The sequence below is a fragment of the Lygodium microphyllum genome, chromosome 13 (genome assembly GCF_053477565.2).
Source record: "Lygodium microphyllum isolate KBCC chromosome 13, Lygodium_microphyllum_v1.1.10, whole genome shotgun sequence".
NCBI classification, from domain to species: domain Eukaryota; kingdom Viridiplantae; phylum Streptophyta; class Polypodiopsida; order Schizaeales; family Lygodiaceae; genus Lygodium; species Lygodium microphyllum.
Genome location: NC_141147.1, coordinates 114,939,208 through 114,954,655, shown reverse-complemented (window position 1 = coordinate 114,954,655; position 15,448 = coordinate 114,939,208).

The following is a 15,448-nucleotide window of genomic DNA, read 5'->3' as shown; positions in this document are numbered from 1 at the left end:
CAATGAAGACCCTGATCTTCATGTAGCAGAGTTTATGGTAGCATGTGTGGCTAACAATGCCAAAACCCCTGAGCATTGGTTAGCAATATTCCCCGCCACTTTCAAGGGTGTGGCATTTCAGTGGTATGAGAGACAAGTAGCAGGAACTTTTGGCACATGGGACGACCTGAAGTTGGCCTTCCTCACTAAATTCAGGCGTGAAGGTTTTGAAGAGCTGATGCGAGAGGAATTTATGAATTTAAGTCAGCCCTCTGGAGAAAGAGTAGAAGCTTATGTCTCACGAATGGAATCCATCCTGAAGAGATGGAATAACCATAATCTAGATGATGGCATTCAAAAGGGAGTGTTTCTCAAAGGATTACAACAAGAAGTCTATAAGTTTGCGGAGCTGCAAAGACCAGCCACACTGCAAGCTGCAACAGAAGGTGCAAGACTGTACGATGAAGTGTAAGCGAGATTGGCAATGAATCCAGGAAGAGGAGTCCTACCTCCTCTGATGTCAGGAATGATGTACCCGCGAAATTGAATCCCAGGGACTGTCCCCTACCCCTACCAACAGATGGCCCTAGTATCACAGTACAGTGCACCAAATCCACAGTGGCCACAATCAATGCCTCGAATGATGGTTCAACCACAACAACAATGGTCCCAACCAATTTCCCCAATGCCAAACCAGCAGTAATAGTGGAACCCTACCAACTGGAGCCAACAGCCCAACAGTTCAAACAGGAGCTTTGAATCAAAATCAGAACAGAGACCCCTCTGCACCAGCCCAACCTATTTATGCAGTGATTACAGAGACTCCTCAAAACCCTACTGCCAGTGCCTCAAGAGGAGAAAGCTTGAAAGACTACTTATTAAACTCAGTTGCAAATATCAAAAAGGAGTTGATGGATGTGATCACAGAGCAGCTACATACATTGAAAGTGAATACCGCTAGCATATCCAACGTTGCAGGAGCAGGAAGAGATGTGATGCGGTCAAACACTTGGTGTGGTAAGTGTCATCAAGCAAGCCATTTAGCCACTGAATGTACACACAAACCAACCATTCGTGGAGCCTTCTGTTCCTACTGTTTACGGAAGAACCATACAGAGGATATTTGCTCTCTGAAGGAGATGCATGATAGGAGAAGGAAGGAAGAAGACACAAGATTCAACTTGCTAGAATCCAAAATGACAACAGAGGATATTGGACCCAAGCCTAGAGAGTTTGGTCCTAATTTTGGTCCAAGGAGATTTCCTTCCCAAAGTTACAGAGGAAGACAGTCTGGCGGTGGTGAGAGATGAGAAGTGGAGTATTACAGATGCGGAGAAAAGGGACACATTTCACCAAATTGTCCAAATCCCTGAAGGTCAGTGGATTACAAGCCCTTATGCAGTCGATGCAAAGGAGAAGGCCACACTACAAAAGACTGTCCAAGCCCAGCCACAGTGAAAAACAGTGCTACTGATAATCCGTCCAAGGCCGAAGAGCCTACCTCCAATTTAGTGGAATTGGAAGTTGCTGCCATTACGTGTGCAAAGAAGAAAGAACCACCTGTCCAAAAAAAAAAAATCCTCCTGCCAGAACAGTGAAGTTCAATCTTCCAACAGAAGAACAGAACAGAAGAGAGCCTTACAATGCCGTACAAAGCACTATAGTGCCACAGAGAGTCATACAGATAGTTCCAGAGACAGGACCAGAGGTCCAGGAGATAGAAGAGGAGGAAGTGCCACAAGTGGCAGAAGAAGGCCTCATGATGCCCCTATTGGAAGGAAAAGGGAAAATGAAAATGGGTGTTGCTCCATTCCCTAACTGGTTAGAGAAGCCAGTGGATCCTTTTAAGGAATACGATCTGGTCAAAGATCTAGATACCTTTAAACCAAACCTCACATTCTGACAATTGTTGGTGTTGTCTCCCAGTTTCCGAAAAAGGTTCAAAAGTATACTGACCAGAAGACGTGGCTTAAGGATTGCTCCCTCAACAACAACAAAGTCCAACAAAGCACTAGAGCCTATAAAAGAAGCGGATGTGGCTAACACCTTCCTAAATCCAGGTACCCTAGAGACTGGTGTGTGGATAGAAGGCTGCTTTATTGCAAATGCATTGATTGATGGTGGCTCATTAGTGAACATTATGACGGATGTGACAATGAAGGATCTAGGCCTACAAGGTGTGCAACCAACTCAATGGCTCATCAGACTGGCGGATCATAGCAGAATCAAGCCTTTGGGCATTCTCCCATATGTGAAGACTACAGTGGCTGGAAAAGATTATTGGCTAACCTATCTGGTGGTGAAGCCAAACTCTTATGGTACATCCTACCCCCTGTTACTAGGCAGACCATGCTTTTTGAAGCCAGAGTAAGGACGGATTGGTTCAAAGGAACCTTGACCTTGGGTAGAGGACCCAATAAAGTGGTGCTGAAGCTATATGGTGCTCAAAAAGGACATGGATCCACCTCCTTGGAATTATCTTCTGACTCCCCCAATGAGGCTATAGATGGAACATTAACAGGGACGAAGATGTTGTCAAACAGATCCTTCCCAAGAAAATAATGGCACAGTCCCTGACAGTGGATACTGTAAGCCAACTCCCAAAAGATGCAAAGCCATTATCAATGGGTGAATACTTCCTGCCTGAACCAGGAACGATTTTCGAAATCACTTCTGACAGTGAGATAGAAGCATGGATGTACTTCTCTCCCTGTTACATGGCCATAGTAGAGCCAGTGACAGAGGCAGAAGGCAAAGCAGAGGACCTGTTCTTCTCTTACAGAGCGCCTACAGAGGCAGAGCTGGAGTCTGAAGAGGATGATAATGAATCTGAAGAAGGAGACTTTGAAAGCGAGACAAAAGAAACCACTCCACCCCCACAGAAGGCATAGATGAGGAGGGTGTTCCAGAAGCTTCAGAAGCAGAAGACTCCGTGTTGTAGGACAGAATGGCAATGGTACCCTTTGGATTGGTAAATGGATCTTTCCATAGGCAAAGCCTATATAAGAAGTGGATCAAGCAAAATAAGCTGTCTTTTATCAGTGGTTCTTATCGCACCCATCCACACTTGTCAAGAAAGGATGATGATGATGCTTCTTGTCAACAAGTACCAATCCCAAGGCCACAACAGAATTCCGAGAGCCCCTGTTTTGTAACATTCCTGGATGCATCCTCTGAAGAGGAGTCCTCAAGCTCTAAGGTAATTAACATTCAAACCAAAACTGAGATAGCGCTGATCCCATTTCACCATTTCAAGGGGCAACCTAAGTCCTTACTGCAAGAAGACGTTGGGTCTAGTGGGACATCAGAAGAGGACACCATCCCCTTGAAGGAGTCGGATCTGTACCTAGAAGTAGTCCGTGGGACCTTCATCCATGAAGTAGAAGGTGAAAGATAGTTAACCTTTGTGGATGCAGATGGCACTGAACGCCATTTGAAGGTGGGTAGCAGCCTACCGGAAGAGGAGTTGTCAATCTTGTACAACTTGTTGAAAGAGAATTTGGACGTGTTTGCATGGTCTTACAAAGACCTAAAGGGGATTGATCCCACAATATGTCAGCATCATATTGATTTGGAGCCTGATGCCAAGACAGTACGGCAACGACAGAGGTGAATGAACCCGAATTATTCCACATTGGTGAAAGCAGAGCTGTTGAAGCTTTTGGAAGCGGAATTCATCTATCCAGTGGCAAATAGTGAATGGGTCTCACCCATCGTGGTTGTACCCAAGAAGAATGGTAAGCTTTGTATATGTGTGGATTTCCGCAAGTTGAATTCCAAGACCAAGAAGAATCACTTTCCTATCCCTTTCACAGACCAACTGTTGGACACAATGGCAAGACATGAGCTTTATTCCCTTCTGGATGAATTCAGTGGATACAACCAAGTGCAGATAGCAGAAGAAGATCAGTCCAAAACAACCTTCACCACAGAATGGGGGACCTACGCTTACCGAGTGATGCCATTTGGGCTCTGCAATGCCCCTACTACCTTCCAGCGAGTCATGATGGTCGCATTCCAAAGTCATCTGCACGACTTTATTGAGGTATATTTGGATGACTTCTGCGTCTATAGTTTGATCCGTGAACACTGGGGACATTTGGAACAATGCTTTGACCGATGTTGGGAGTATGGGATCTCCCTCAACCCCGACAAATGCATTTTTGGGGTCTCTTCTGGAGTTCTGTTGGGCCACATTGTCTCTGCACAAGGGATATCAACAGACCCTGCAAAGATCAAGAAGATCGCAACTCTGACAGCACCGACAAACATCAAACAATTGAGAGGATTTCTTGGCCACGTGGGCTATTATAGAAGATTTATTACACATTTTTCAACTAAGGCAACCCCTCTGCACAAGCTCCTAAGGAAAGAAGTTGATTTCCTTTAGACGGATGACTGTGAAGAAACCTTTAATACCCTAAAACAATGCCTGATCTAGGCACCTATTTTACAGCCTCCTGATTGGACGAAGGAGTTCCATATGCACATAGATGCATCAGTTGAAGGGCTAGGTGCTGTCTTATGTCAAAAGGGTCCCTTCAAATTAGATCAACCAATATATTATGCAAGCCGAAAGGTCACTGATAGGGAACGGAACTACACAGTGACAGAGCTTGAGTGCTTGGCAATGGTGTTTGCATTGGAGAAGTTTTGACACTATCTATTGTCCACACATTTCAAGTTCTTTGTGGATCACAAGGCCCTGTCCTTCTTGATGAAGAAAGCAGATGTGAAAGGATGAATGATGAGATGGCTCCTTCTATTTCAGGAGTTCGAATTTGAGGTAATTACCAAACCTGGTCGTTCCCATGTTCTGGCTGATCATCTGTCGCGTATCCCACAGACTGCAGACGAGGAGCAGGATGATCCAGACCTCCCTGATGCATCCCTATCCCTGGTAGAAACTGTAACCCCCATGTATGCAGACATTGCCAATCTACTGGCAACCCAACAATACCCTCCTGGCATTTCTAGTCAGGAAAGGAAGAAGATTATGTTAGAATCAGCCCCCTACACCCTGTTAGGCGGTGCATTATACAAGAAAGGCAAAGATGAAGTGCTTAGAAGATGTATTGCAAGAGATGAGATTGGGATTGTTTTGAAGGCTTGCCATGATGAGCCATGTGGAGGCCACTTTGCAGGAGAAGCTACAGTCAGGAAAGCTGTACTAGTAGGTTACTGGTGGTGGCTGACCCTCCACAAGGATGTCTATGACTACTACAAGCGATGCGATGCTTGTCAGAGGATGGGGAAACCCACCAAGACCAGCGCTATGCCACTGCAACCTATCCTTCCTTTGAAGCCGTTCGAGAAGTGGGGCATTGACTTCGTCGGCCCAATCGATCCTCCCACTAGAAGGAAGGAGAATAGATACATCTTGGTATGTACAGATTATGTCACAAAGTGGTGTGAAGCTAAAGCCCTAAAGCAGGACGATGGTAACAGCGTGGCCATGTTCATGTACGAGAATATTATCACCCGTTTTGGCAGTCCCCTAGAGCTGGTAAGTGACAGAGGCACTCATTTCATTAATAAAGTCATGGAAGAATTGACAGAGCTATATAAGATCCGCCATCGCAAGTCCACTCCTTATTACCCCAGAGCCAACACCAAGTCAAAGTCACCAATCACATCCTCTGCTCAATCCTGACATGGACGATTGCCGCACATCGTCGTGATTGGGATGATCGACTTACAGAGGCCCTCTAGGCGTACAGAACCTCCCATAAAGCAGCAACAAGACAGACACCCTTTCAGCTGGTGTATGGTACAGAAGCTATTTTCCTAGTTGAACTGGAATTGCCCTCTTTGCGAGTGGCTATCAAAGAGCATTTGGGGGACGATGATTCACTGCAATGCCGTCTCCTTCACTTGGAATGTTTGGACGAAACTCGCAGGATGGCTCTATAGTGCATGGAAGCCACACAAGCTTGACGCAAGGCCTACCATGACAATTTCATCAAGCACAAGGAGTTCAGAGAAGGTGATTTGGTCCTAACCTATGATTCACGATTTGGCAAGTTTCCTGGCAAGCTTCAATAGCGGTGGATGGGCCCATATAAGGTACTTGCTGTCAATCCTAATGGCTCTGTCCAAGTGCAGACCGTTGATGCCTCTGATGATCCCTTCGTGATCAATGGATATCGCCTAAAGAAGTACTTCCCTCCTTGGGGATCTTAACAATCACGGTCACCTGATCCTTTCCCCCGTTGGCGTGGCACTGTAATTCTTATGATGCTACTTCTGATAGCCGTTCTTCAGTCATTCCTGATGAGGTGGATGCAACCCTCTGTCCCCTCAGTCCTACCTTCCAGGCTTGCTCTTTTATCCTCTACTTTTCACCAGCGATAGTGGTGGCGAGGATGGTTCTGACAAATGGTATTTCTACCATTCCCTTGCTTAATTCGAAAAAAAAAGAAAAAAAATATATACATATCGGTCATGGGAGAAAAGGACTTCGATCCCTATCATGCCAACCTATTCTTCAAGAAAAGGTGGAGACACCCTCGGGAATAGGGGAAAACAAGAAAAAAGAGAGAGAAAAAAAGGAAAAAAAACAAGAAAAGAAGAAAAAAAATCTGTTATGGGAGAAAAGGAAGAAATTCCCTGTCATATCAGGCCTCATTCCAAGAAAAGGTGGTTAACACACTTGGACGGGAAGCTGGCTGTGGAAAAGGTGGCAACACCATAGTAGACCAGAAAGTGGATTCATCAATTGACATCCCCAGGATCTAATTCCGAAGCTGCCTCCCTTGGTATGTTGTGTCCTGTGCCTTTCTGCAGAGCGTTTGACAGTCCTCTAGAGCAGACGCCATGTTCCTATCTAACACAACGTTCGATCTGATGGCTACCTCCCTAGGTATGCCTCTTCAACAACTGACGACGCAATCTTCATCGACAAACAATCGAGTGACGCAAGCTTTCATCCTAATCGGATGGGGAAGTGAGTATGGTTTACTCTCTATATCTATCAACAGAGTGTGAGACAGAGGGTGGGGCGAGTGACCAGTCTTTTCCCTTCAAATCAAATGGGAGGTGAGAAGTGTGAAGGAAGTGTTGCACGCACGGGATGGGCCTCTCAATGCACAAAGCACGATTTGTTCTTATGCACTGCACCATAAGGCTCCCTGGCCTTTCTTCTCGCACTGTATGCCGGCACAGGGTGGGATGCACAGTTGCACCATCAAATGCTCACAAGGCATACAACCTTTGCACAAGTGACCGTGAGGATTACATCACTGGGTTTCAGGAAAGAGCTGCCCTCTGTAACTATCAACACAGTGTGAGACAGGGGGTGGGCTGAGTGTGACTGGAGTTTCTTCAATCAATTACCGAGAGGTGAGATTGAGGGACATTACGACCTTTGGCGCAAGGTATGTTCTCTTTTCCCTATGCACCCATGGGGTGGGTTTCTGCCATCATCACAAGACATGTCACCCTGTTCTGTACACTGCACTGTAAGGCTCCCTTGCCTTCCTTCTTGCACCTATACCAGACGGGTTGGACACACTAATGCACCATCAACTGTGCACCCTGACATACTTCCTCTGCACCATACCCCTTGTCAATTCCTAAACCGGGTGTGAGATATGGGTTTTAATCATTATTCATCGAGTGATGTTCGTAATGGGGCGAGTGACTGTTCTCTCATCCCATCTGAGTGCTGTAAGCTGAGTGACTATCCTTCATCAGCGACACCGACTTGACGCGATTCATCCACCAGCCACCTCCCTGGGTGCTGCTGCGTGGTCCCTGCCACGAAGGACGTGTGCTGTGAAGATACCTTGGTAGCTCTTGCAGCCGACAACGACAGTGGATGTGCCATCGACAGTCAACCTTGATTCTCGACAACATGGGCCAAGTTTTTCTAACCCTACACTTTTTATTGTCAGTGATGTTCATGTTTTAAGTGTGGGGACGTTAGTGGTTGGTCTGTCGTGTGGTATTAGGTTCCTGTTGCTTGGTCAACCCTACCAGTTAAGGTTTTAAGTGTGGGGACACGTCCCTACGCATCTACATTGTATACCGCCTTGCATATGCCTCATTTTGCTCATGCATGTATGCCATGACTTTCTTTTATCCTCTTGGGTCTCTTTTCCCACCCAACCGTCCCCTGTCACCCCTCCCTTGGGGATGTTCCTCCTCCATTTCTCTTTTTCCCTTATTTTGCTGTGTTTCCATGTGAACGCATCCTAAATTCCCCCAAATTCCAATCTAAACTTATAGCCCTGTTCATCCCTTTGAACTGTCCAATTTTCCTTTTTACCGACCCCTGTTCCGATGCACGGTTTTTGAGTTATTCATTTTTTATGGATTTTGCGGAAATTTGACAGTTTTCCATGTGAATGTGTCTTGCTTGCTTCGGAACAGTGATATGACATCATAGTCCTGACAACCACTTTCTCGCTGCCATTTTTCCTTTTTACTCCGTGTCATTCCGATGCACGGTTTGTCCAATATTATTTTTTGCGGTTTCTCGAGACCTTTTCATGCGTTTTTTTTTAATATTTATCCATGTGAACCTGCCTTGTTTGCATCGGAATTCCAATTTGACTTGACAGCCGTGTCCATCGTGCCTTTCCCTAATTTTTTAATTTTTTCTCCCCCCTATTTGGACTTTCAGATTTTTAAGTATTAGTTTTTCAAAGTGTTTTTAAGTGTCTTTTTGGTATTTTTGCATGTGAATGCCTCCTAACCCTATCGGAATTGCATTTTAACGTGCTAGGCCTGTGAAACTCTGTCCCTGCACATTTTGCGTTTTGACTGCACTTCATTCCGGTGCACGGATCGTTCCGTATTAATTTCCGAATCCCTCCTATGTGAATGCATCCTTTATCAGTCGGAATGGTGTTTTGTCAAGATAGGGTTGTCGGGCACGTTCTTCTGCACATTTTTCCTTTTTCCCACACTTCGTTCCACTACACAGATCTTCCGATATTAATTTTCGTTTGCATTTTTGGACCCATTTTTTGTGTTGTTTGCATGTGAACACCCTTGTCTTCCCCCCGGAACCCCCGTTGCACTTTTTCCCTATCTTCCCCCTGCCGTCCTGAACAATTTTTGTTTTTACGCTCTTTCGTTTCGACGATCGGATTGTGAGATATTAATTTTTCCTTGTTTTGACGTGTCTCGCACGACTCGTCCCGTGTGTGAACGCGCCCGTTTTCGATTTTACGCATCTCCACATGCCCCGGTCGTGTACGCATACCTCGTGCCGACGTCTCGATGCCATTCCGATCCCGCCACGACAATTTTTTTTACCTCGCCCCGTGCACGTACGCGGGACAGGGGCACACCTTTCTTTTACTTAATTTATTTATTTTTTTAACAATTTAAAAAAACAATTAATTATATTCCCCCTCTCCCACGGCCGTTACCTCTCCTCTCTCCTTCCCTCCTCTCTTTCCTTCTCTCTATCTCTCTCTTCTTCTTGATTCTTTCTTCTTTCTCTCTCCCCGTAACCCCCTCTCTCTCTCTCCCCTCCTGCTTCCCTCCATCTCCTTCCCCCACCTCCTCTCTCCCCTCTTCCTTCTCCTCCTCCCTACCCTCCCCCCTCCCCTCCTCCTTCCCCCACCTCCTCCCTTCCTCCTCCTCCTTCCTCTCCCTCCCTGCCACCCGTCGCCTTCTCACTTGCGCCGCCCATGCGCCCTGCAGCCCGACGCCTGGGGCCCCACCTGTCTCCCCCACCTCCCCCTAGGCCCCGCATGGCTCTGATGCCCCCGTCCACGCGCGTTGCCCCCCGCCTAGGCCCAACAGCCGCCCGGTCACCCGCAGTGCTGCCCGTGCACGTCGTCCGCCACCACCATTCGCCCGCCGCCTGCCCGGAGCGCCCACCGCCCGCCTGTGGCTTACGCCCCCGCCGCCCCATTGGCTCTCCACTGCCTTGCCGTCTGTGTGTCGTGTGGCACCGTCCTGGGCCTCCCGCCCCCACCATTGGGCCTCCTCTCCCCCCTTTCCACCATTCCCGCCGCCACCACGCCTCCTTACCCTCCTCTCCACCACTTCCGGTTGTTATGCCCCCCATTCCCACCCCCATAAGCCCCCATTCCCACCCACATACACCCCACCCTCCAAGCCCCCCTTCCCACACACACATACAAACCCCCAACTCCTCAGCCCCTTTTCCCACCCACCCACCCCCTCCCCCGAAGCGCCGAACGCAAGAACATTCATTTCTAAAACAATAAAAACCCCCGCACCCCCTTCTAGGCCCCCTGTCACATGCAAGGTGTGCGTGCGCGTGGCTGTTCATGTGTGTATACACGGGAGCGTGTCTGTTAGCGACTGTTCACGCGCGGGACGCGTATTTGGCCTTGTCTGTGCGGTGGTGTGCTGCAGCCAGCCATTCACACGTAGTCCTTATCAGCTGTTCAGAGGCAACCGGGTACTGCCCTTTTAATTTAAAATACTGAAAAACCCTAAAAACACAATAAAAAATTTAAAAATTCCTTCAAAATTAATAAAAAATAAAAAAATTACAGAACAATTCCTAAAAAATTCCCAATATTTCTGCAAACAATTGACATATTTTTCCAAACTAAAATATTAAAAAAATTTACCAAAAAAATTAAAAATTAAAAATCTTTTTCAAACCATTTTAAAAAAAGAAAAAAATTCCTTAAAAATTCATAAAAATATCGAAATAATGTCACTTTTTTTAAAAAAATTCTACAAATTCTTTAGTACATTTGGCCAATATTTTCTCATTGAAAATGCTTTTCTTACTTAGCAAAAGTATTAATTGAAGCCAAAACCCTAAAATAAAAAAACAAACAAAATTCAATGAAAAAAATCATTTTTAATCCCACAAATGAGCTGAAAAAAATGAATTAAATTCGATCACCTTATTTACACTTGATGCTCATGATTGGTTGCTGAAATTTCATGTCCACATCACTTTAGGAAAAAAACAAATAAACAAACACATCAAAACACACTTTAAAAAAAACAAACAAACAATACAACCAAACCAAACTTAAAAAAAAAAAACAAAAACAACCCACAAAACCAAACAATCATAATCTTAAATCCCAATCAATCCAAACCCCCAACATCTCCATTTTTTTTCTTTGGTCACACGTCGCATTTGTTTTATTATTTCTTTCTGGTCAATGTGTTAGTTGTTTTTCCGTTTTCCTGTATGATAGGACGACTAGTCTTAGTCGGCCTTTTGTCAGTTTTGTGGATTATCGGTGGATTGCGTCTCTCCCTTTTTGAGGCTATCATCTTAGACTTTGTAGATAGACTACACATTGCCATGCTTTTTTTTTCTTTTTCCCTCTCTCACGTTGCACCATAACACACATTTAAATTGTAATTAAAATCAATTGACCGTTGCACATACACAAAATTAACAGACTGCACTTCATAAAATTGTAATAAAACGAACCCGAACGTTAATTGTAAAAGGAACCCCGCCGTTGCATGAGCACCTTTGCACCATAACCCACTTAATTTTTGTAAATTAAAACCCATTCACCAATGCACATGCACATGCATTACAAACACCTTTAACTTGTAATAAAATGAACCCCTCGAAGTCACGCATGCATGCACGCAAGTGCCACAGATCATGTAATTATAACAATGAACTGCATTAATAGAGACCCAGTCAAGTAAAGTCGTGTCAAGTCTGAGAGGGGCTAGGCTACGTTTCCAACTCACCATGCATTAACGAATTAAACATTAATAATGAACTATGCTTAATTGATTATTTAAACAAAATGAGTCGTTAGTTTCACCCACCCACTTCACCGCACTGTAGGACCCTGAACGTTTACAGGGATTGGGTTTTCTTGGTCAAAGATGTCGGTCATATTTGTTCATGTCTATTTTACTAGTCCGAGTCTGTGATTCTGTTTGGAGTCTGGTCAGTGTCTGGGTTATGGTATGTGTGACACTTTTGTTTTATTTTGTGTGCTTGATTACGGGGTTTTGGGTGCCTGTTTGTACTACATATTCACCAAGCTTTCGGTCGCATATGTGCGTAGTTCATGTTGAATTTTCGGTAGGATGTGGTTTGCTTGGGGTGGTTTAGTCCAGTCAGTCTTGTCCTAAATCTTTCTCCTATCGATGGTCTCAGTGGTGGTTTTGTTTGTGGGTTTTGTAGGTTTTCTCTTTGATTCCTGGTTTGTGAGTGTGGTTTTTGCTATAGTCTGAATGGCATCATATTCTTCTTCTTCCCCTCCGATTGTGGTACAGCATGTTCCCCTCACAGTCCATGATTATTCTCTCCTTCTAGAGGCGGATTGCATCCGACGTGTAGGCCTCAGACCATTTGTTGCCCTTACATTGCTGTCGATAGATGAGAAGCTTTGTTACTCCTTCTTGGCTTCATATAAAAACCAGTCTGGCCTCGTTTATAACCGTACCTTCTACTTATCTATAGCTAATATCCATGGAGCGCTATGCTTGCCCCTTTCTGCTTCCTTTGTGCCCAGCGGTAACCAATTACTTACTACTAAAGAGATAGTTACGCTCTTGAAGAAGGAAACTTCTACCCCCTTGCTTCTCAATCAACTTATTAACAGTTCAGGGGTCTCTATTGCTCCTATCTCTTCTCCAGTATGGAACCCGGGGGGTCCACCTTATAGGCCCGTAGGTGTAGCACGTGCACTCAACAGGAGGGGGTTTAATATCAGTTTCACCTACAGATTTAAAATGAAAGAAGGGGGTTAAATATTGTATACTGAGAAATTAAAATAAGGGGTATTTTTATCCATAAATCTTCAGAACTAGGTTGTTAGTATACACACACACACACACACACACACACACACACACACACGCACTACAAGGTATTATGGATATACTGACACGGCCTATCGACGCAAAAATCGGTATATGCCTCGGTATAAGTCTTTCTATACGTCTCGGTATGTGCGTCGGTATATATATTCTCCTAATAGTTGATTTGCATGTTCATTTCAAGGAGGTTTCGAGAGATCAATGCTTGCAACCATTCGTGTGAAATAAATGTGCAAGCATCGCTAATACACAATGTTACAGATGCTCCTATGCTTACTAACAATGTCATTTTGCGTTTTTTTTTGGGTATCTTATTTGTACACATTTGTCATCCTTTTTTTGAGGTTTTGCTACATTTCATTTGTGGTAGCATGATGTGAAGCACGTAGAAGTGAAAGACGAAAGCTATCTTCATCGGTATTCCTCGCTCTCCTTCAATCCAGCAGCAACACAGGTATGTGAGGAAAATTTCTTTTCCCCTGATTCTTTCGCTTCGTAATTTGTAAACTAATCAACAGGTTTGCAGAGCGGCATCAAGGTATTTGCCTGTTTTCGTATGATCGAGGTCGGCATTTGCCATGCGTGCCTCGCACCTGGAATAGAAACTTCTCACGATAGACATGTCTAGTAGCACTGCTGCCGTTGCAGCCAAGAAAGGCGTGGGAATCCTTGTCAGTGCCACCCGGAGCGGCCTCTCTGCTCTATCTTCTCGGGGTCCTCAGCATCATCACCATGTTGCCAAACCATAAAATCATTCTGGAAGCGCACAGACGGGATGTTGCATTGAAGTGTGAAAAAATGGTTGTGTAGATGCTAGCTAATATCAATGCAAGCTTTGGGCTACTAAATCTACCGGATCGTCTCGCAACTCCACGGAACTCATTGTGAGCATATCTCTCTTGTTTTATGCTGCGTTTCTGTTTAACATACCCTAAAGTTAACACGCAGGGCCAAAGTTATACAGGATATCCCATGCATTTTAGATATGACTTTAAACTTGCATATGTATATTTAATCCATTGACCAAGCGAAACAGAATTTTTATTGATCGTAAACCAGAAATTTCCCTAACTGAGCCCCAGAAGTTGAAATGAAGAAATGAATAAGCGTGCCAATTTGTTTGGTTGATTTATTGTTTTGGGACTGGACCGCGCTCGAGAGAATAGTGCAGTACTGTGGTTGAAGTGTCAGTACTACTTTTGGTGGGGCTAGTGATTTGGACTTTCTGAAACTTTCCTTGAAAGAATAATTTTTAGCAGCCTGTTTTGTAGAGCTGTTGGTTTCTTAGGGATTTCTTGTTCAGATCTGTACTGTGCATATGGATGCAAGATAATAAGCGTCCAGCCAGCAATGTGACTAGTATGTTGGATTTCTAATTCTTGATGATATGTTGGATTTCTAATTCTTGATGATATGGTGTACTGCTCGTGTTTGATGATATGTTGAATTGCTCTCTCGCTTTTTAATGCTCTGGTTTTATACCACTTGCATGATATGTTGGACCTCTACTTCTTGATGGTATGCTGCTGAACTGTGCATGTTTGCAGTAGTCCCCAACATCTGGTAAAGAAGTTTCCAATTCCTGAGAAAGAGCAGAGCTGGATTACATTCACCCTGCCATTCACCCGTCATAGCTTTGATTCCCATCTTGGCTGGTGGCAACGATCTCTGCATCCCCCGCATCTACTTCATGACCTCTTGAAAAGCTGGTAATCTTTGATTCTAACATGCACATATTATTTAGGTTCCAGTTTTCCAATTCCCATCATTAGTGTGTGTGAAATAGAGAGATTGAGAGAGAGAGAGAAAAAGAGAGAATAGTTTGTGTGTCAATGTCTTTTTTGTTTTTTTTTTTACTCTTCCTTCCTCATTCTCTCTTGTATGGTTGTTTTGATTAGAGATCTGATCATTCATGTCTCTTGTATGGTTATTTTGATTAGAGATCTGATCATTCATGGCATCAAAGACTCACATAAAGGTGTGTGTTCATGGGAGTAACGAGAAGAAGGTGCTGGGCTACGTCAGAGTGATGGCAGATTGCACTTATAGTGATATACGTCAAGAGATCATCCAAGATGGCATTGTAAGTGAATCATTCGAGTTTGTTATTGAAGATGAAGACTGTGATGGAGTATGCATATTGAATGCATTACAAGAGGAGCGTTGGAAAATTGAGAATAGCAAGCGAGTTGGCATAAAGAGGTTATCAACCACGGTGGATGATGGAGGGTCCTCAAAGCGTGTTTGTAGAAGCTTAAATGCTTCCATGGAAGCTACTGCTATGGATGGGATGGAAGAGGGCGATCAAATAAGGGAATCGGGTGATCATGGTGGGAGAGTCAACATGCTCAAGAGTGTTTTAGTAACACAAGAAGCGCTCAAAATTTGGGAGCTCCAATGTGAGAAGGTCCGCAAGAAGTTGAGTGAGAGAAAGCCATCTAGAGATGATAAATTTCAGCTCATCACGGAAGATGTCAATGACCAACCTTTGATTCGAGTGTGGTGCAATGAATGTGGGAGTGCTTATGGATCGGGAGTGACTAGTGGCAAGCAATCCGCATACTCATGCTTGTCAAACTTCATGAGATTTCACATTCTAGATGGTCAAGCACATAAAAAACGATACTTATCTAACCGAAGTTTGAGGTTTGATGCATTTTCTACTCATGGTTCTCATGGAAGTACTCCAAAAGACGAGAATGATTCTGATGATGCAATA